General features: G+C 39.6%; 1 pseudogene; it reads left to right on the top strand.

The window, feature by feature from the left end:
• The window catches only part of LOC137764607 (mitochondrial import inner membrane translocase subunit TIM14-like), a 34,789-nt pseudogene extending 13,215 nt beyond the window's left edge, over positions 1 to 21,574 (top strand).
• Positions 21,575 to 23,188: the final 1,614 nt, after the last annotated feature.

Here is a 23,188-nt window from a genome sequence, read left to right as displayed (position 1 = left end):
TAAGGAGGTCAGTGTCCTAAAGTTTTCCAGTAAAAGCTGCAGGATGAGAAAGACTGCCAGTAGCTTGTGAGGAGAGGCCAAGGGATTAGTCTACACTCTAAGAGTAATTGAAAATCGGGGAGTTTTGCTTAAAGGGAAAAAAGGAAAAGTCAAGTTACAAATAAACAATGATTGATAATAATCAAAGTCTAGTGGGACAAAGAACTTAACCCGAACATAGATTTTTTTTTTTACAGTAGTTCTTTGGATGTTGTTCTAAGTTCTCTACAGAGTATCACTTTCTATATTGCCTTTACTATTTTAAGAGTTATATTTAGATGTTCTTATTTGCATTTCTGTTTTTCTCAAAACGAGTGATTCTTGAAACTTACCTGCATCGGAATCACCAAGGAAGCTTTTTAAAAATGGAGATTCCTGAACCCAAGTCCCCAAAGAGTCTAATTAGGTGGATATAGGGTTGGGGCTCACGACTCTGTGTTTTAACAAGGAAATAGGTCCTAGGTAATTTGATGCAAGGAATTCACATCTCACTTTTGAGAAACTACTCTTATGATTTATGAAGCAGGTAATGTCCTGGGTCTATGCATCTGGAGCAAGGAATTACCACCAGATGGAAATTTATCAAAATTACAGGCATAATGGAAAGGAGAGCTCTGAGAGGTCAGAGGGTAGTGATTTTATCATTTAAACGTGATGTCAAATAACTACTCAATAAATGTTTCAAAACTTAGTTTATTCAAATTTAAAATATTAAGAGTTTAGAGATTTGGATGAATTTTACAAATTCAATACCAAAAGTAATGTGGAAGAAAAATAAGCAGTGGATTTGTATAATGGCTAATTTATTAGAGTTTTGAAGTCCAGGACACATAGAAACAGAACCCAGAGAGAAGGCTGGAGAGCTACAGAAACTCGTTTTACCTACTTTTCAATTCTGCCAGCCTCTCCCTAGAAGTAAGGACTTGATAATAAACTTCAAACTAATTTTTAATGCCCACAATTTAGAAATCACTATTTGGTTGTGAATCTCCATTTCGCTTTATTTCACCTACCTCTCCAGGTGAGGCATGTCTAAATCTGCCTTACAAGTTCAAAGCATGTTCTTCTGATTTCATTGCAACCCCTCCCTCAACTGAAAAGACAGGGGAAGAAAACTGAATTGAATGAAAAGGAACCTAGCACTGGACAGCATTTTGCCCCCTCCCAAATATGCACATGCCTCCTTCTCTCCCTCCTTTTATGAGTATGAGAGTTCCATGTAACAGTACAGTCCCAATACCAGGAATCTTTGTAATTTTCCTTTGTGGAATACCTGGGCTACTGTAGGTCAATAGAAAAGTAGGAAGACTGGCTTCTTACCTAGATTCTGCAGAGGAAGATCTATTTTTCACTGACCCATCAGGATACCCATTCACCCAGAGAAGTAATATGAGCTGAGACATACTAAGACACATCCCTTCTTAGAGAAGCTCAGCCCACACTGGCTCTGTAGAATCAAAGATTTCTCAGAGGGCCCATTTCCTAAAGCTTTTGTCATTTCAGAAGCTCTTCTGGCCCCTCTCTCCAAGGTCTCCACCTTAGTTATGCAGCTGTTAGCACCATGACAGCCATCAAAGAGTACACGCTTTGGGCAACGCAACCTCCTCCAGTGGGGAAGTGTTTGACTCAGAAAGTCACAGTCTTTCATACGGATCTCTCATCTTCCCATTTGTCAGTGACAGCAGATGGTACAAGGCATCAAACCCTTGCAGGAAGCCGCTGCCCTATAGCATGGTATGAGAAAGCATGGAGCATTGGGCTTCAGACACTGCCTGACCAACAGCAAATCACTTAGCCTCTTCAAGCATCATTTTCCCCCTCTATTAAAGGGGTATTCCTACCTTCTGGGTTTGTGAGAATTTGAGATAACGTATTCAAAAATGCCCGGGATATAATAGTTGATCAATAAATGGCAGTTATTATTTTATGCATGAGCCTTAGGCTAATGTATGTGTGAACATTTAGTTATTAATTAGAAGGTAAATGAAAGCTGGCTGGAGGGAATTGCATTTGACCTTTAGCAAATTATTTCATTTAGATGCACTGATGCAAAACTATCACATCTTATGAAGAAAGACATAAATAAATCTGGCTGACAAAAGATATTTTAATAAATACTCAATCTCCCACCAACATCACATCACAGTCTATGGCCACCCCACTGTAAATTGTATGCCATTTGGGGAGGCTTTGTGCCTTTCCCTCTCCTGTCAAAGTCAATCACTGGCTGATCGGGGGCCGGATTCAGCTCGTAAAATCTTTTTTGAGTGCCTGCATCTAGTGACTGCTCCAAAAAAAGGTACTCTCAATGCTTTTTCCCTTCAAATAAGCCTGCCACCAAATCAACTTGAGTGTACTGGGGTTGGTAGAGTCTCTCTAAATTATTCCCACACTGAGATCAGTTCAGCTGGTATAAAGTGATGCAGGAGCCTGATGTACCCATCCTTACGTGCCCCACTTCACTGACAGGCAAAGAGAACCTGCCGCAGTCCATATAAAGTATTGATACCTTATAACATGGGGGCAATGTTATGAGATTTACTTTGCTTGCAGAACTATGGTCTGTTACAGGGAGAACAGCATAGCTGTTCCAGCTGATGAGAGAAAGGCAGAAAGAAAAAATGACCAGGGCTTGCTACAGACTGGAAAAAGAAGAGACACAGATGCATCATGACCTTATCTTGGAAATCTAGAGACTAGATTGATGAATGAGAAAAGAAGGAGTGTCCCAGGGAAGGACGAGGATCCATGAAGGCATTTCTGGGGAGGGCAATGCACAAAAGAAGAGGTTGAGAGGGATTAAGAGGCTGGGGCTGCCATTCTTTGAAGAACAGTCAGGGACAAAGAACTGACTGGCAGCCTTGGGGAAGAATGGAGCTAAGGCTACCAAGCTTAAAAAAAAAATAGAACTAGAAAAGAAAAGAAAGGGGAGCTGTAAGAGGAATCAATTGCTGATACTGTTTGGTTAGAAAAGATTGCAGATCCCATGGCTAAAAGAAAAGAGATTTGTGTTTTTCACGTGCAATTCTCTCATGCTGAATCACATGTAAATGGTGTTATCAGGGCCTCATCTGGTGTGTCTCTGCCTCTCGACCTACCTACCTGGGATGAAGATGTATTAGAAAGTCCAACCCAGTGAATTCTGCAAAAGGGCTCTGATTAACCTTAGAAAACTCCGACTGTACAAGCAGCCAATATAATAAGCTCGTATGTTGTGACTGATTACGCCCATTACCATTCCTGCATATTTCTGCCTTCTAATGCCCACAGAAGAGCGGGAAGGAGAGTTAGGCAAACATTTTTGGGACTGGTTTTATTAAGCTAATATACCAGGCATTGCCCATTTTGCATCCTGAGAAGCCATCAATCGCTTTAAACTTAGCATTTTCATTAGAAATCATCTATTTTAAATAATTATACAGTAAATCTTTGAAGTGGTTTTTATCCCAGGACCTCAAAATACATTACTATTGCTGCTGAATCTCAGCATTTGGTAGATAGTATTACATTCATTTTCTAGATGGTTAAACTAAAGCATCTAACGGTGAAATACAAAATCAGCTATAAAGGTAGGAAAGGAGTTCACAGCACTCTGGGCCAAGCGCTTACCATTCACCTATATAACTATGCTTATTGATACACGCTGCTATCCAAATGCACAATTATGATCTAGGGGCAAGTGAAGACTTTGACCGTCCATTTGGAGAGGACATCAGTCATGTTGGTGGCTGCCTGACATGTTTTAGATATGCTTCTTATGTTTGGGGAGCAGCTCACTTTCCTATCTCCCTTGCAGCTGCAGGGAAGACATGTGACCTGGGCTCTGCCAATCAGATGCACTGGTCGAGCAGCAAGTCTAGTTCCTGGTGCAGACGTTCAGCAGAACAGATTATAGTGTCAAGTGCATGGTGGTGGCAGCACTGGCTTCCCCATCAGACCAGTCTGAAGGCACAGCTGTAGGCATGTTTTTGGAAGTTTAGCCTCTAGCCTGGTTCTTTTGTCCTCTCAATGATTGCATGAATTCCCCCGTACACTTTTAACAAACCCCTTCCCTGCATGATAAGCCAGACTCAGTTTCTGTCACTTGCAGCTAAAAACCCTGACAAGAATTCCTTTACATCCTATGGAAAATAGAGGTTTGCAGACTTCCTTTGTACTTTTAGATAGGTTGATAACTAATTATTAATTCTTTTTTGAAATTGAATGTCAATTTACTCAATTGATATTTGGTATTTATAAATACCTAATATTTATTGAGCACTGACTAAGTACAAAACTCTGTGCTAAGTATTACAGGAAAGATTTGCTGAATGCCTACTATGTGCTATATATCACACTAAGGGTTAGGGATATGAGAAAAATAAGCAAAAGCAGATATGGCCACTAATCCTCAAGAGTTGACAGTCTACAGGGAAAGGCAGACAATAATTGAGGAATCACACTCAAAACTGTAAAATTGCTACAGTGATAAGTAATGTGAAGGGCTGAGAAAGCATCCCTGAGGGAAATATATGTTAGCATGAGATATGCCTTTGAAAAGAGCACGCTAGGGTTAGTCGGAAAATGAATGGAAGGGAAGTGAACACAAATGCAGACAGACCAGTTAGGAGGTAGTATTAGTTACTCAGGAGGGAGACAACGGTAGCCTAGACTAGGGTGGCAGGGGTAGAGTTAGAGAAATAAGGACAGACTCAAGAGATATTAAGGTGGTAAGATCAAGAGGACTTAGCAATGGACTGGATACGGGAAATGAGGTAAGGTCATAGATGACTCCAGGTTTCTGACTTGAGCCACTGGGTAGATGGTGGCATCTGTCCCTGGGAGAACACTGGGAGAAAATCAGGTTTCATAGGGACAACATGAGCTCCATCTCACATGTGTTAAATGAGTTGCCTTTAAATCATCCATTAGGTCTGGAGCTCAGAAGAGAAGACTGAGCTGAAGGCATGAAAGAGTCCTTGTGTAATTGAAGTCATTGTATGAATGGGATTTCTTAGGGAAGAATATGGCCCAAGACCAAAGGGATGGCCTTGGTCCTCATCTTAAGGAGTGTCAAGTATAGGTCTAAAAATTCAGGAAGCCACCCATCAAAGGTTAACAAAAGGTAATGATAGTCTGCCTAGAAAACATCAACAAGGTGAAATGCCTTAATCCAAGAAACACATCTAGATTCTCTAGCTACAAACTCCTCTATGACAGGGATCACACACTCAAGGGCCTGGCCAGTCTACTGCTCAGTTAATGGGCCAAGCAGGGGCTGTGGCATATAGTAGAGGACATGTCCCATCTAAAGTGGGCAGTTGCTTCTGAGCTCAGGCAGGTTATTCCCAGATATGAGACCTGTATCCATGAACCTCTGTTGAGTCTCACACTTTTTAAAATACCTATTGTGTTTTACATTAACTTGAAAGGACCTTGACGGAAACAGTATTTAACCAGATTTCTAGAGTCAGAACCCAATTCTCTGCTTCTGACTTGGAAACAATCTTCAATTACTGTAAACTATTTTCCCAACTAAAATCCCCTATCTTTCCCTTTCCAAATAGCATTGATAGCCCCAGAAGACTATTCTCCTACCCCAAACACTTTCCCTGGCTATTAATACTGTTCCTAAAACTATTTTCCACTGTCTAACACTCTACCATAGTTGGTCCTCCCTAAAACCCCCTCTATTATTCAACCCTATCCTGAAGATAAGGGTATCATGGCTATTACAGCCCCATGGTATGGGATGTAGGGATAACTGAGCAGATGAACAAAGACTAATCATCTCCTGCCACTATAGAACAGCTTGGGATCAGGACCAGGAAGATAGGCTAGCCCAGATGAAGGGACAGTCTGGAAGCCAATGACAGAAGTGAAGGCTACAGAGTTCTGGAGTAATCTTGAAGATGACCTAGGACAGAGGGAAAAAAGAGAGAAAAACTAGAAAATAATGGGAGACACTAGCTCTCAAGGTTAATTAGTTCTGGCCTCTGATTATTTATTTATTTATTTATTTATTTACTTATTTTTGCCACTCAGCTCCAGTATATCTACCTGCAGGTCTGGAAGGTATTTTCCATTTATATGCATTCAGATTTTTTTTTTTTGCCTTCTCAATATTCCTTTGCAGTGATACATTGCATGTGCTAATTATAACTGCCAGCTATTGACTAAATCTGATATGTAGCCTAACTGGATTTATTTCTTAGTTTAGTATTACCACACACACACATAATCGCTCACACAAAATCAAAAACCTTCCTTTCCCATTCCTACATCTCTAGCCCCCAACCATAATTATTAAACAAAGAAACATGAAACAAACAGACCATCATACACGTGTGTAGTAAAGCAACTATTGGGATTTGCTCTGCTTCGTAATATTCCAGGTGAGTCAACCACACGCCTTGCTTTGTGTTGCAGCTCTCAAGGCGAATCTCCTTTGGGGGACATTACACAGCACCTGAAACAGAACCACTGTTGGTATTTCCTAAGGTATCTTGGTGTAGGTAAGAGCTTCCTCCCAAATTCCCTTTCTGTCAACATTTGGCAGGACTTCTGTCAACAAAAATTACAACAACCAACCCCTAACAGAGTGTCTGGCACATAGTCAATACTCACTTTTTTTTAAATCACAAGACAATCAAATGAAAATGAGCCATGTCTAATCTAATAATGAGTGAATATAGTAACGCACTTAGTGCCAAACACATAAGTGCTATATAAATATTAGCTATTAGTGTTATTATTATTATCTAGAGTCACTGTTGCTTCTTGTTCACATTATGGGAACCCAGAAGGGCTTCTCCCACTTCCTTCTCTCACTCCATACCTCTTATTTAAATACTATCAAAACTTTCAAATTGGGCTTCCCTGGTGGCGCAGTGGTTGAGAATCTGTCTGCTAATGCAGGGGACACGGGTTCGAGTCCTGGTCTGGGAAGATCCCACATGCCACGGTGCAACTAGGCCCGTGAGCCACAGTTACTGAGCCTGCGCGTCTGGAGCCTGTGCTCCGCAACAGGAGAGGCCACGATAGTGAGAGGCCCGCACACCGCAATGAAGAGTGGCCCCCACTTGCCGCAGCTGGAGGAAGCCCTCGCACAGAGACGAAGACCCAACACAGCCAAAAAATAATTAATTAATTAATTAATTAATTAATTAAAGGTGCTAATAATTTTTTAAAATAAATAAATAAACTTTCAAATTTAAACCACCCCTCTTTCTCTCCCTCACCCTCTCACTCTTTCTCTCCCTCCCTCCCTCTCTCTCTCTCTCACACACACACAGTGAGAGAATGTGGTCTCTCGTGCATTGCTGATGGAAGTGTAACCAGCACAGCTCCCACGGAGGGAAATTTGGACACATCTAGCAAAATTACAAATACAAATACTTTTCAACCCAGAAGGTCACACTGGAGAATTTATCCTACAGATTAACTCATACCCACGTGATAAACCATACGTAAAATGTTATTCATTTGCAGACTTGTTTGAAATGACAAAATGGGAATCAAACCAAGTGTCCATCAATAGGGAGCTTATTAAATAAACCTTGGTACAAGCATAGACTCTGAATACTATACAGCAATGAAAAATTTAAAATATAGAAGATTTCCATGTACTTTTATGAGATGATCTCCAGGATATATTGCTAAGTTTAAAAATAATAAGGCAAAGGAGAACAGTATATAAAACATTCCAGATTTGGCATAAAAGTGAGGGCGGAGGGGATAAGTATATATACTTGTATTTGTTTTACATTAAGAAACTCTGGAAGGGTATGGAGAAAAATAAGAGGAATGATGGTCATGGCAGGGAATGGAGAATTAGGCAGGTAAGGGAGAGAGGAAGCAAGGAATGAAGGGAAAATATTTTACTATAATATTTTTAATTGTCTATTCAAAATAGATATAGATAGATGATAGATAAGTGATAGACAGATACATGGATAGATAGATAAATAGATAGATAGATAGATGATAGATAGATAGATAGATAGATAGATAGATAGAGATAGATAGATAGATAACCCACCTTTCTTTTAAATGAAAGGAAAATCTGGTCTTATGACTATCTAAGGAGTAGATTCACCTGCCAGTGCTCTGTAGTTGGAGTGGATGCCCAGGAAGTTCAGCATCTGGAACAGTCTGTCCCCTCTCCTCCAGGCTGCTTCCTCTACCCACTGTGGGATGATGGGGACTTTGAGATGGGTAACTGTGCCTAGAAAGCTGGACACCTGTATTGGTTAACTTAATACAGTCTGCTGTGCTCTGGCCCTGTTCTCACACCTATATATTCCTTCTGGGACATAAGAGTATAAATTAAGAAAAATCTCTAGGGTCACAGACCCAATATTATAACTCTTCATTTCTTTGCTTTCATCAAAAGTTTAAATTCAGACTTTTAATGTGATTTGCAAATAGCTTTGTGTGATATGACATTGGAGGTCAGAGGACTTCTCAATCCATCTGAACATACATAAACACACTGCAGCAAAAATCCATTAAAAGTACAAATAGCTAATCCTTTACATGGGGTGAATAAATAATTCACCTCCAGGCTCTCCCGCCATAGATCAGTTGTGCCGTTATCAGATGCCAACACTGGAATAGGAAAGCAAAGCAGCTGTATTAACCTTTGACAATTAAAAAAAAAAAAGAATGGGTAAAGTGGAGATGAACCATTTGTTTTCTTTCCGGGTAGTTGTCTAAACAGACTATGTAATGAACAAGCTGGGGAGAAACCATTGACTTAATGCTCTTCTGATGAAAACCTTTCCTGATTTTTCACCTCAGGTAAAGGATGGATCTGATCCACACTTTAAGGGCTCCAGCAGTGGCACATGCCAACAACCTGATGTGACTCAGGCACCTACACAGGCTCAGCCCTGCTCCAGTGAGAGACCCACTGGCAACTTGGCTCCCTCAAGCTCGGTTGGCGGAGGAAGGGAAGGCTCAGGAACAGAATAATGCAGGACTCATTCTACACCAAAAAGGCCTAAGGAAGAGAGGTGCTCCCATACCTCCTGTAGTCAGGAAAAGTCAGGAAGGCTATGGAAGAGCTTTAAGGATGAAGAGGACCCAGGCAGGAAATGAGGCTCAAGTCAAGCCAGCCACTTCCATGCAGATGACCCCTTACAGCAAGACTTCTTAAAATTCAGTTAACAAATGTTTACACGGGGCTTGCTTTGTGCCAGGCACAGTTCTAAGTGCTTCAGACATCAACTCCGTAAATCCTCACCACATCCCCTTGAGGTAGGTTCTATTGTTAGCTCCATTTTACTGGGGAGGAGATTAAGGTGCAACATAATGGAGAAACCTGCCCAGTTTTATTCAGCTGTGGATGAGGAAGCCCAAGGAAAACAAATGACTAGAGATATGAGCCTTAAGGTTAACAGAGCCTCCCTGATAATTATCATTAGCAATTCCACTCCAAGGTATATACCCAAAATAGTTGAAAACAATTGTTCAGACAAAACCTGGACACAAATGTGAAGAGCAGCACTATTCACAATAGCTAAAAGGTAGAAACAATCCAAATGTCTATCAGCTGGATAACAAAATATGGTATTTCCATATAATATAATATTATTCAGCCATACAAAAGAATGAGATGCTACATGTCACAACATAGATGAATCTGAAAACCATTATGCTAAGGGCACGTAGTGTGTAATCCCATTTACATGAAACATCCAGAAGAGGCAAATCCATAGAGATAGAAAGCAGATTCGTGGTTCGCAGGACCTGGGGAGAGGGAGGAAATGGGAAGTGATGGCTTAATGGGTTTGGGGGTGTCCTTTTGGAGTGATGAAAATGCTGGAACTAGGTAGTGGCGATGGTTGCATAACATTGTGAATTTACTAAATGATACTGAATTACATAGTTTAAGATGGTTAAAATGTTGAATCTTAGGTGACTTTTACCTAAGAAAAAACACCTCAGTGGTTTTATAAAATAATTATTTCTTCTCAGTCACGTATCTGTGGGTCGTCTGGGGGTAAGGTGATCTAGTGTGAGCTAGGCGGGGCTTGTTTCTGGGCTACAGGTTGGATCCAGGTCACCTCACATGTCTCTCCTCCCCTCACCAGTAGGCTGGACAGGGCATATTCTCCTCACAGTGACAGCAGAAGCACCAGAGGGCACCCCAACACTCAGACACATTTAAATGGCTTGCATCCCCTTGGCCAAAACAAGTCACATGGCTGAACTCAAAAACAAAGGGCAGGGAAGCGAACTCCACTACTGGGGAAAGGAACTATTGATACAAAGATGAGTGACAACATGGATGAACCTGGAAGACATTATGCTAAGTGAAATAAGCCAGACACGGAAGACAAATACTATATGATCTCACTTAGATGTGGAATCTACAAAAGTCAAACTCATAGAATCAGAGAATAGAATGATGGTTGCCAAGGGCTGAGGGATGAAGGAAATGGGGAGATGCTGGTCAAAGTGTACAAGCCTTTGGTTATCAGATGAATAAGTTCTGGGAGTCTAATGTATAGCCTGGTGATTACAGTTAATAATGCCATCTTGTATACATGAAATTCACTAAAAGAGTAAATCTTAAGTGTTCTTACCACAAAATAAAAGGTAACTATGTGAGATGATGAATGTGTTAATTAACTTGATTGTGGAAATCATTTCATGATAAATGCGTATATTAAATCATCACATTGTACACCTTTAAAAGTCACATTGTACATCCTAAATATATACAATCTTGATTTGTTAATTATACCTCAATAAAGCTGGAAATAAAAAAATAAGAATGATTTTTTAAAAGTTGAATGGTAAAACACAAAGATAAAGAAAGGAGTAAGGAATTGGGAACTTGAATGCAATCTACCTCAGCTTTTTCCCTACACAGTTGACCTCTTCACTCTTTACTCCTAAATGGCAAGAATTCCTCTATATCTTTTCCACCAGCTTTCATGATTTTTTAGAGCAAAGGGCCTCCTTCTAAGGAATGTGACCCATTTTCACTCAAGGTACTCTTATTAAATTGTACAAAACACAGATCAAAGTGAGTGTTTATAATTCAGCTGGGCTCTTCTAATGTTTAGCAGATGGAATGGATGAGTTCCAAAGCAGTTACAGGAGCCTTGGTATCAGATAGCACATTTTCAGGTGTGTAGATCTCCCCACCATACTTAGTGGCAGATTTAAAATCCCACCATCAGTCAAGGGGAAGAGAGAGGACATGGAGGATTGTGTAGGAATTTCATGTGCCAGTCCTAGAAGCAGCAAACAACACTTCTACCTACATTCTATGGGCCAGAATTCAGTCATATGGTTGCAAATTTTATAGGTGCAAAGGAGACTGGGAAATGCAATCCAGCTGTATGCCTAAGAGGAGGAGAGAACTGGTAAAGTGAATAGTTAGCTAGTCTCTGCCATATTCTACATTAAGCTGTCTTTACTTGAATGTCAAACCACCTAAAGTTGGCTTCAGAAAAGTGCTAATGTCTTATTTGTGGGAGTTTAGAGGACCACGTCTCCAAGGCTGGAGGAATAAAGGAAAGTCTGGCACCAGGTTTGAGGACATTGAGTAGCTAGAGAAGTAGGGACCACAGTAGCATGAACAAAACTTGGCTTAAAGAAATGTAAAACTGTACCAGAACTTGAAGAAAAAGCATGTGAGGCACCAATGATCTTCAAGATTCCAATGCGTGGAATTCAAACAAGAAAACTAAGTGAGTTCTTAGAGGCAAATACCATCCAAGGACAAAAGCCTTGACTTCATTTCACTCAAGTCTGCCCTGGGGAAGCAAGACTTCCGTATATGTTACAGATTTCACCATTCCATTAATGGCTTGCTCCCTAGACTTATACTGTCGCCCGAAATAAATTGAAGCTTGAACAAGCAATGTAATCAAAATGATTTGGACACAAAAGTCTTTCTTCTCTTTCTTTCCCACTCCTTTTGCCCACCTCCCCCCCTCACAAGAGCTGACCTGAAGGAAGTAAAGGAAAAGCTAGGCTGAGGATGTTGTTAACCCCTCCAAGGCCAATGAAAGACAAAATGAATTCAAAAATTATACTTCCAAAGTACTCATCATGCTTCCCCAAGCTGGCAAGTTCCTTCTTTCTAGACAATGACCCAGCCTTCCCCCCCTGAAATTTCAAGCCGGTTGCTATTTCCACCTCTCTCAACTGGAGGCTTTATTATCTTAAGGTGAGAAAAGTTTCTTCAGCAGAAATCTGCCTGGGAGAGAAATCGGAGTGATTTTAGCAGTGCTGATGTGTACTGGAGATGGAAGAGAATCCCCAGCTGCCACAACAGAAAGAAAAAATGTAAGCTCAGATGCATTTATTAAGGTAGGTTGGATATCTGTTCAGCCAACCCTCTTTTTTTTTTTTTTCTTAATTCTCAGATACTATTGTAACGAAAGCCACCACAAGTTCTCAGCAAATCACAACTTCGAAGGAAAATGTCAATCCCTATCAAACCCCAGTGAATTGTTGCAGCTGATGGAAATCTAAATTCATCAGTTGCTTTCCCCATTTCCCCCTCCATCGGCTCCAACCACCCACCTCCTCCTCCAACTCACCCAAGAGTGCAGGAACAGAGATGCAAATCAACGCCTTCGGGACATGCCATCAGACAATGGGAAGGTCTAAAGAAAGTTTAAAGCAGAAAGGGAACGAAATTTATAGACTTAGCATTAAAATCTTAAAGGACCTTAGGAACAGCAATGAATCTGATGTTAGGAAAGGCAGGAGCTGCCAGAGGCCATGGCAGAAAGGCCTGACACGGGCCATAAATCTAAGCTTAGGAGCAGAAAAAATATAGGCTTCTTTTCAGGCTGAGGCAGCATGATGCAAAGATTCCAACCTGGACTTGAAAAGAGGCAAGGCCACAGAGGCATGATGGGGAAGAAGCGGACCGGGGACTGCAAATAAGGAACGAAAAGAGCAGCAGATTGTGTGGGTGGGAGCGGAGAGCCAGCTCGGGCCTGCAGAGACCGGCAACAAACACACCAGCAACATACATTTGGCTGTGGGGGGAGCTTGAAACTGATCCCCAAAGAAACAGAAAAGCTGTGGTTGCTCCTTGTTGCATCTATGAGATGGAATGCAAACTAACCTTGTAAGCGACCAGAATCAACACGAAAAGCCAGGCAGCTGGGGGCAAAACAAGGTTGTGGAGGGGTCAGAAGATTGGGGGTGGGAGGGTCGGAAGTTTGGGGGTGGGAGGGTCGGAAGATTGGAGGTGGGAGGGTCGGAAGATTGGGGGTGGGAGGGTCGGAAGATTGGGGGTGGGGAGCTTGGGAAAGGCAGCAGTATCCAATGGTTATGACACAAGCTGGGCAGCCAAGAACTCCCAGGGTTGTTGTGAATTTTCATTCACTCATTCTATGTATTTTTGGGTTTTGTTTTTGTTTCTTTCAATTATGCCCTCTGGGGCCCAAATATACTACATTAAGACACTAATTAAAATGCATAAAACCATTGCAACTGAAAATAACATACCATGAATTATTACGAAAATGCCAGGCTCAAGGGGCCTTCCCCCTGGGACAGGCTTCACTGGAACCACAAAGTTGGCACCACTTTGATTGCCAGGGCTGACACCAGCTTCACCCATTTCCTAGGGTGAGGCATTCTTTTCTCTGCCTCAGTTTCCCCCAGAGGAAAAGAAGTAAGCAGATCTCTTTCACAGTTCACAATCAGCAGGAAAGGACTGATTGAATTAATATCTTCACAGTACATTTCAAACCTTTGAAATTAAGTTATTGCTAATGTTAAATAAATATATACCCAACTCACTTATGTAATGTAACTCTTTCAGTGTTTTAAAATATAAAAATCAATATAGCTTTTCCATGTCTTACATCCCTCTCCACTCCATTTACTTTCTATATTCTGCATTTCTTCTCTTTGGCTTTCCTAATGGCTTTCCCCTACTTATCAAATTTCTGTCCACTTTTCTTTCCTAGTGTCCATCATCTCTCTCCTTTCTGCCATTCGACTCTCCTCAATTTCTCACTTCTCCTATTTGTCTTGGAAACTAGAGTGCACCTCATATGCAATGTCATTTCATAGGTGAGTACATATGGTCATTAATATTCATTAGTTTTCTTAATCTCTAGTAAAAATAGAATAAAACATGCTACCTTTCCATGTGTCAGACTAGTTGATTACCAGAATATATATTTAAAGTATAAAACTCTCCTTCTAGAGAGAACCTAGAGGTCAGAAAGCTCTGGGTGGTTGGTGCTTTCCTTGGACCGACCAAGGAAAAGGGAAATCAGCAAAGTTAAGAGATAATCTTGGGGGAGAAATATAAGCCTCAAAGTGATCAGCATAACTATAGCCTTCAGCAGTGAATTCACCTAAGTGATGATCATCTTTTCACATCCTAGACTCACCAGCAGATCAAAGGGATTTCTGCAAAAAGTCAAGAATCTTAGACTCTAGAACCTAACCTGCAGTGTTTCGTGTTGCCTGTAAAAAGTCAATGTGGATCAGGAAAAAAACTGGCTGTTATGACTCACACCCCGCATGTACTATGTTAAAACCCAGAAACAAGCCAAAATGACTGTGTAAAAGATAAAGGCTGTGTAAAGAGTAAAAAAATAAAATAAAGAGATGGAAAAGTAAACACCATCACAGATGTAAGGATATTCAGATATTTAGGACCTCCCATAAGAAATAACTTCTTTTTTTTCTTAAGTCAATGGAGCCATAAGTAAATGAACTTAATCTGACTTCTAACTAGCTCATTTGGTGAAAAGCTAGTGAACTAGAAGTTTATTTGCAGAACTGGGATCTTTCAGCAGCTCAATAACAGGCTTCCTGTTTGACTTTGGGCAAGTTATTCAACTACTTGATATCTGAAGTTACTCATCTGTAACACGAGTAAAACAATATGATAGCCATGTTATTTTTGGCTCTTGGGCTGCTCCCAACCTTGAATATGTAACTGAATCTCACAGAGGAATTTCATAAAATTAATGAATATCTACAAATGCTGAAGGGCCTCAGGTCAATGTTGACTTCATGGAGTTATAATTATAGAGTATCTGTTAATAGCCCTGGTGCCACCACCCTCTCTCCTAATCATTACTGTTTCTGTCTGGTGTGTCCCTTCTGTTTAAGAATCCATCTGTCCCTCCCCTCCTAGAAGACTTTCTCTCCATTCCACCATCCATCTGAGCCGTTACCACATCTTTCCTCTAGAATGCATAAGAGACTTTGTTGACCTTGAATTGCCTCTGCTTCCTCCCTCTGTAACACCTTATAAGCTGGCTTCTGTCCATCACTCTATATGGTTTTCTTTGTGTCAAACTCAATAGTTCCCCGATGTACAAATTTTCCTACAAAGATGTGTTCTTCTCACCACTTTTTCTGGTGCTGTGAAGGTTGATGTCTAGACTTCAGAGATGCTTCCATGTAGTAGATCACCTCCAACCTTTCCGATGACTCCTTGGCAAATTCTTATTTCTCTTCCTGCCCAATGATCATCCTTTCTAATTCTTTCTAATAAGTGGCTCACCTAATCATGTACTTTTTCTATTAACTGTCTGTATAATCTCCAGCTTCTGTTCTTTATCTCTTTTAGATCTTTAGCATGAATTCTGTTGAAGATATATGTGTCACTTATCCATTGTAACAATAGTAATGCATAACAAACCACCTTAAAACTTAGTGGTCTAGAGGGGAGCCCTTCAAAATGACAGAGGAGTAAGACAGGGAGATCACCTTCCTCCCCACAAATACATCAGAAATACATCTACATGTGGAACAACTTCTACAGAACACCTGCTGAACGCTGGCAGAAGACCTCAGACTTCCCAAAAGATATATTTTTTTTTTTCCTTTTTCTCTTTTTGTGAGTGTGTATGTGTATGCTTCTTGGTGTGACTTTGTCTGTACAGCTTTGCTTTTACCATTTGCCCTAGGGTCCTGTCTGTTCGTTTGTGTTTTTTTTTAGATAGTTTTTAGCACTTGTTATCATTGGTGGATTTGTTTTTTGGTTTGGTTGTTCTCTTCTTTCTTTCTTTTTTCTAATTACTTTTTAATTTTCTATTTTTAATAATTTTTTTATTTTTTATTTTAATAACTTTATTTCTTTTTATTTTATTTTTTCTTTCTTTCTTTCTTTCTTTTTTTCTCCCTTTTCTTCTGAGCCGTGTGGCTGACAGGGTCTTGGTGCTCTGGCTGGGTGTCAGGCCTGTGCCTCTGAGGTGGGAGAGTCAAGTTCAGGACATTGATCCACCAGAGAGCTCCCGGTTCCACATAATATCAAATGGAGAAAGCTCTCCCAGAGATCTCCATCTCAACGCTAAGACCCAGCTCCACTCAACGAAGAGCAAGCTACAGTGCTGGACACCCTATGCCAAACAACTAGCAAGACAGGAACGCAGCCCCACCCATTAGCAGAGAGGCTGCCTAAAATCATAATAAGGTCACAGACACACCAAAATACACCACCAGATGCGGTCCTGCCCACCAGAAAGACAAGATCCACCCTCATCCACCAGAACACAGGCACTAGTCCCCTCCACCAGTAAACCTACACAATCCACTGAACCAGCCTTAGCCACTGGGGGCAGACACCAAAAACAACGGGAACTACAAACCTGCAGCCTGCGAAAAGGAGACCCCAAACACAGTAAGTTAAGCAAAATGAGAAGACAGAGAAACACACAGCAGATGAAGGAGCAAAGTAAAACCACATCAGACTAAACAAATGAAGAGGAAATAGGCAGTCTACCTGCATAAGAGTTCAGAGCAATGATAATAAAGATGATCCAAAATCTTAGAAACAGAATGGAGAAAATACAAGAAACGTTTAACAAAGACCTAGAAGAACTAAAAAGCAAACAAACAATGATGAACAACACAATAAATGAAATTTAAAATTCTCTAGAAGGAATCAATAGCAGCATAACTGAGACAGAAGAACAGATAAGTGACCTGGAAGATAAAATGACGGAAATAACTACTGCAGAGCAGAATAAAGAAAAAAGAATGAAAAGAATTGAGTACAGTCTCAGAGACATCTGGGACAACATTAAACGCACAAACATTCGAATTATAGGGGTCCTAGAAGAGGAAGAGAAAAAGAAAAGGACTGAGAAAATATTTGAAGAGATTATAGTGGAAAACTTCCCTGATATGGAAAAGGAAATAGTAAATTAAGTCCAGGAAGTGCAAAGAGTCCCACACAGGATAAATCCAAGGAGAAACATGCCAAGACACATATAAATCAAACTATCAAAAATTAAATACAAAGAAAAAATATTAAAAGCAGCAAGGGAAAAACAACAAAAAACATACAAGGGAATCCCCATAAGGTTAACAGCTGATCTTTCAGCAGAAACTCTGCAAGCCAGAAGAGAGTGGCAAGACATATTTAAAGTGATGAATGGGGAAAACCTAACACCACGATTACTTTTCCCAGCAAGGATCTCATTCAGATTCAATGGTGAAATTAAAATCTTTACAAACAAGTAAAAGCTAAGAGAATTCCGCACCACCAAACCAGCTTTACAACAAATGCTAAATGAACTTCTCTAGGCAGGAAACACAAGAGAAGGAAAAGACCTACAATAACAAACCCAAAACAATTAAGAAAATGGTAATAGGAACATACATATCGATAATTACCTTAAATGTAAATAGATTAAGTGCTCCCACCAAAAGATATAGACTGGCTGAATGGATACAAAAACAAGACCCATATATATGCTGTCTACAAGAGACCCACTTCAGACCTAGGGACACATACAGACTGAAAGTGAGGGGATGGAAAAAGATATTCCATACAAATGGAAAACAAAAGAAAGCTGGAGTAACAATTCTCATATCAGACAAAACAGACTTTAAAATAAAGTCTATTACAAGAGACAAAGAAGGACACTACATAATGATCAAGGGATCAATCCAAGAAGAAGATATAACAATTGTAAATATTTATGCACCCAACATAGGAGCACCTCGATACATAAGGCAAATGCTAACAGCCATAAAAGGGAAAATCGACAGTGACACAATCATAGTAGGGGACTTTAACACCCCACTTTCACCAATGGACAGATCATCCAAAATGAAAATAAATAAGGAAACACAAGCTTTAAATGATACATTAAGCAAGATGGACTTAATTGATATTTATGGGACATTCCATTCAAAACAACAGAATACACTTTCTTCTCAAGTGCTCATGGAACATTCTCCAGGATAGATCATATCTTGGGTCACAAATCAAGCCTTGGTAAATTTAAGAAAATTGAAATCATATCAAGTATCTTTTCCGACCACAACACTATGAGACTAGATATCAATTACAGGAAAAAATCTGTTAAAAATACAAACACATGGAGGCTAAACAAGACGTTACTTAATAACCAAGAGATCACTGAAGAAATCAAAGGGGAAATCAAAAAATACCTAGAAACAAATGACAGTGAAAACACGACCACCAAAGCCTATGGGATGCAACAAAAGCAGTTCTAAGAGGGAAGTTTATAGCAATATAATCCTACCTCAAGAAACAAGAAACAACTCAAATAAACAACCTAACCTTACACCTAAAGCAATTAGAGAAAGAAGGACAAAAAAACCCCCAAAGTTACCAGAAGGAAAGAAATCATAAATATCAGATCAGAAATAAATGAAAAAGAAATAAAGGAAACAGTAGCAAAGATCAATAAAACTAAAAGCTGGTTCTTTGAGAAGATAAATAAAATTCATAAACCATTAACCAGACTCATCAAGAAAAAAAGGGAGAAGACTCAAATCAATAGAATTAGACATGAAAAAGGAGAAGTAACCACTGACGCTGCAGAAATACAAAGGATCATGACAGGTTACTACAAGCAACTATATGCCAATAAAATGGACAACCTGGAAGAAATGGACAAATTCTAAGAGAAGCACAACCTTCCAAGACTGAACCAGGAAGAAATAGAAAATATAAACAGACCAATCACAAGCACTGAAATTGAAACTGTGATTAAAAATCTTCCAACAAGCAAAAACCCAGGACCAGATGGCTTCACAGGTGAATTCTATCAAACATTTAGAGAAGAGCTAACACCTATCCTTCTCAAACTCTTCCAAAATATAGCAGAGGGAGGAACACTCCCAAACTCATTCTACGAGGCCACCATCACCCTGATACCAAAACCAGACAAAGATGTCACAAAGAAAGAAAACTACAGGCCAATATGACTGATGGACATAGATGCAAACATCCTCAATAAAATGCTAGCAAACAGAATCCAACAGCACATTAAAAGTATCACACACCATGATCAAGTGGGGTTTATCCCAGGAATGCAAGGATTCTTCAACATCCGCAAATCAATCAATGTGATAAAACATATTAACAGATTGAAGGAGAAAAACCATATGGTCATCTCAATAGGTGCAGAAAAAGCTTTCAGCATAATTCAACACCCATTTATGATAAAAACCCTCCAGAAAGTAGGCATAGAGGGAACTTACCTCAACATAATAAAGGCTATATACGACAAACCCACAGCCAACATCGTTCTCAATGGGGAAAAACTGAAACCATTTCTTCTAAGATTAGGAACAAGACAAAGTTGTCCACTCTCACCACTATTATTCAACATAGTTTTGGAAGTTTTAGCTATGGCAATCAGAGAAGAAAAAGAAATAAAAGGAATCCAAATTGGAAAAGAAGAAGTATATCTGTCACTGTTTGCAGATGACATGGTACTATACATAGAGAGTCCTAAAGATGCTACCAGAAAGCTACTAGACCTAATCAATGAATCTGGTAGAGTAGCAGGATACAAAATTAATGCACAGAAATCTCTTGCATTCCTATACACTAACGATGAAAAATCTGGAAGAGAAATTAAGGAAACACTCCCATTTACCATTGCAACAAAAAGAATAAAATACCTAAGAATAAACCTACCTAGGGAGACAAAAGACCTGTAGGCAGAAAACTATAATACACTGATGAAAGAAATTAAAGATGATACCAACAGATGGAGAGATATACCATGTTTTTGGATTGGAAGAATCAACACTGTGAAAATGACTATACTACCCAAAGCAATCTACAGATTCAGTGCAATCCCTATCAAACTACCAATGACATTTTTCACAGAACTAGAACAAAAAATTTCACAGTTTGTATGGAAACACAAAAGACCCCAAATAGCCAAAGCAATCTTGAGAAAGAAAAAACAGAACTGGAGGAATCAGGCTCCCTGACTTCAGACTATACTACAAAGCTACCGTAATCAAGACAGTATGGTACTGGCACAAAAACAGAAATATAGATCAATGGAACAAGATAGAAAGCCCAGAGATAAACCCATGCACATATGGCCACCTTATCTTTGATAAAGGAGGCAAGAATATACAGTGGAGAAAAGACAGCCTCTTTAACAAGTGGTGCTGGGAAAACTGGACAGCTACATGTAAAAGAATGAAATTAGAACACTCCCTAACACCATACACAAAAATAAACTCAAAATGGATTAAAGACCTAAATGTAAGGCCAGACACTATCAAACTCTTAGAGGAAAACATAGGCAGAACACTCTATGGCATAAATCACAGCAAGATCCTTTTTGATCCGCCTCCTAGAGAAATGGAAATAAAAACAAAAATAAACAAATGGGACCTAATGAAACTTAAAAGCTTTTGCACAGCAAAGGAAACCATAAACAAGACGAAAAGACAACCCTCAGAATGGGAGAAAATATTTGCAAATGAAGCGACTGACAAAGGATTAATCTCCAAAATTTACAAGCAGCTCATGCTGCTCAATATCAAAAAAAACAGGGGGTGGTGGTGTGATGAATTCAGTGATTGGGATTGACATGTATACACTGATGTGTATAAAATTGATGACTAATAAGAACCTGCCGTATAAAAAAATAAATAAAATAAAATTCAAAAATTCAAAAAAAGAAGTTATGTTATCCAAAAAAAAAAAAAATATATATATATATATATATATATATCTCAAAAAAAACAAACAACCCAATCCAAAAATGGGCAGAAGACCTAAATAGACATTTCTGCAAAGAAGATACACAGATTGCCAACAAACACATGAAAGGATGCTCAACATCACTAATCATTAGAGAAATGCAAATCAAAACTACAATGAGGGTGGTAGAGGTGTAGAATTGGTGGGGTGGGATAAACCACGCTCCTGGTGGAAGCAGAGGAGCCGAGCAGGAACCATCGCCAGTACAGTGGTAGCAGTTGGACTGACCATTGCTGCTGCAGGATTTGCAGCCCGTTACGCTTTGCAAGACCTGAAGCATATGGAGCCTCAAGTAAAACAAGTTTTTCAGAGTCTACCGAAATCTGCCTTCAGTGGTGGCTATTACAGAGGTGGGTTTGAACCCAAAATGACAAAACGGGAAGCAGCATTAATACTGCTATTAGGTGTAAGCCCTACTGCCAATAAGGGAAAAATAGATACGCTCATTGACGAATTATGCTTTTAAATCACCCAGACAAGGGAGGATCTCCTTATATAGCAGCCAAAATCAATGAAGCTAAAGATTTACTAGAAGGTCAAGCTAACAAATGAAGTAAATGCATGATTAATTTTAAGTTCTTACTCATTTATGTATATGAGTACCAGCTTTTTATAATAAAATGCCTCAAAGCTACACATTTTAAAAATTGGCATAAGCTAAATCGAAGCCTTCATATAAATTTCAGGATTTAAAATCAGATTATAGAATATTTGTAGGTTAATACTCAATAATTATGGATAAATGCATGCCATTTGAAGTGTTGTTCATTAAAAAAAAAAAAACTACAATGAGGTATCACCTCACACCAGTCAGAATGGCCATTATCAAAAAATCTACAAACAATAAATGCTGGAGAGGGTGTGGAGTAAAGGGAACCCTCTTGCATTATTGGTGGGAATGTAAATTGATACAGCCGCTATGGAGAACAGTATGGAGGTTCCTTAAAAAACTAAAAATAGAACTACCATATGACCCAGCAATCCCACTACTGGGCATATACCCTGAGAAAACCATAATTCAAAGAGAGTCATGTACCACAATGTTCATTGTAGCTCTATTTACAATAGCCAGGACATGGAAGCAACCTAAGTGTCCATCGATAGATGAATGGATAAGGAAGTTGTGACACATATATACAATGGAATAGTACTCAGCCATAAAAAGAAATGAAATTGAGTTATTTGTAGTGAGGTGGATGGACCTAGAGTCTGTCATACAGAGTGAAGTAAGTCAGAAAGAGAAAAACAAATACTGTACGCTAACACATATACATGGAATCTAAAAAAAAAAAAAAAGTTCTGAAGAACCTAGGGGCAGGACAGGAGTAAAGACGCAGAGGTAGAGAATGGACTTGAGGACACGGGGAGTGGGAAGGGTAAGCTGGGACGAAGTGAGAGAGTGGCATGGACATATACACACTACCAAATGTAAAATAGATAGCCAGTGGGAAGCAGTCGCATAGAACAGGGAGATCAGCTCAGTGCTTTGTGACCACCTAGAGGGGTTGGATAGGGAGGGTGGGAGGGAGATGCAAGAGGGAGGAGATATGGTGATATATGTTTATGTACAGCTGATTCACTTTATAAAGCAGAAACTAACACACCACTGTAAAGCACTTATACTCCAATAAAGATGTTAAAAAAAAATCTATATAAAAAAAAACTTAGTGATCTAAAATACTAACCAATTTTTATTGCTTGTGAGTATATGAGTGCTCTGAGTAGTTTTGTGATGTGGCCTGACTTGATTGATCTCAGTTAGGTGTGTTCATACATCTGCCATCTTCCTAATCATTCTACCACAACACCTCAGCATAAATGTCCTGCTGTCAGATAAGGCCAAGCAAAGAAAAAGATAATCTTTTTGCCTGGTCTTTTGGGCAACACTGTCATAATTCCAAGACCCTAAGCTCCCTACACTTTAGAAATTTAAAATCATCATTCAGCCTATCTCAAAATTTCAGCATTATCTCAATTTTTGTTTTCTCCTCATCACATCCTGCCCAGGCTCTTGGAATCGTTTCTTTACAAACCTCCACATTTCCAGGGATCCATCATCCCTACATTCCCCTCCTGTGAGAGTCACTTTGACCCTCTTAGTCACTTGTAAAAATCTCTGCTCTTGCTCCTGGCCCTCCACAAACATTTGCATATATATGCACATGT

Source organism: Eschrichtius robustus, chromosome 5 (genome assembly GCF_028021215.1).
Source record: "Eschrichtius robustus isolate mEscRob2 chromosome 5, mEscRob2.pri, whole genome shotgun sequence".
Taxonomy (NCBI): Eukaryota; Metazoa; Chordata; class Mammalia; order Artiodactyla; family Eschrichtiidae; genus Eschrichtius; species Eschrichtius robustus.
Note: the sequence above shows the minus strand (reverse complement) of the source record. Positions and strands in the feature narration are given on the sequence as shown.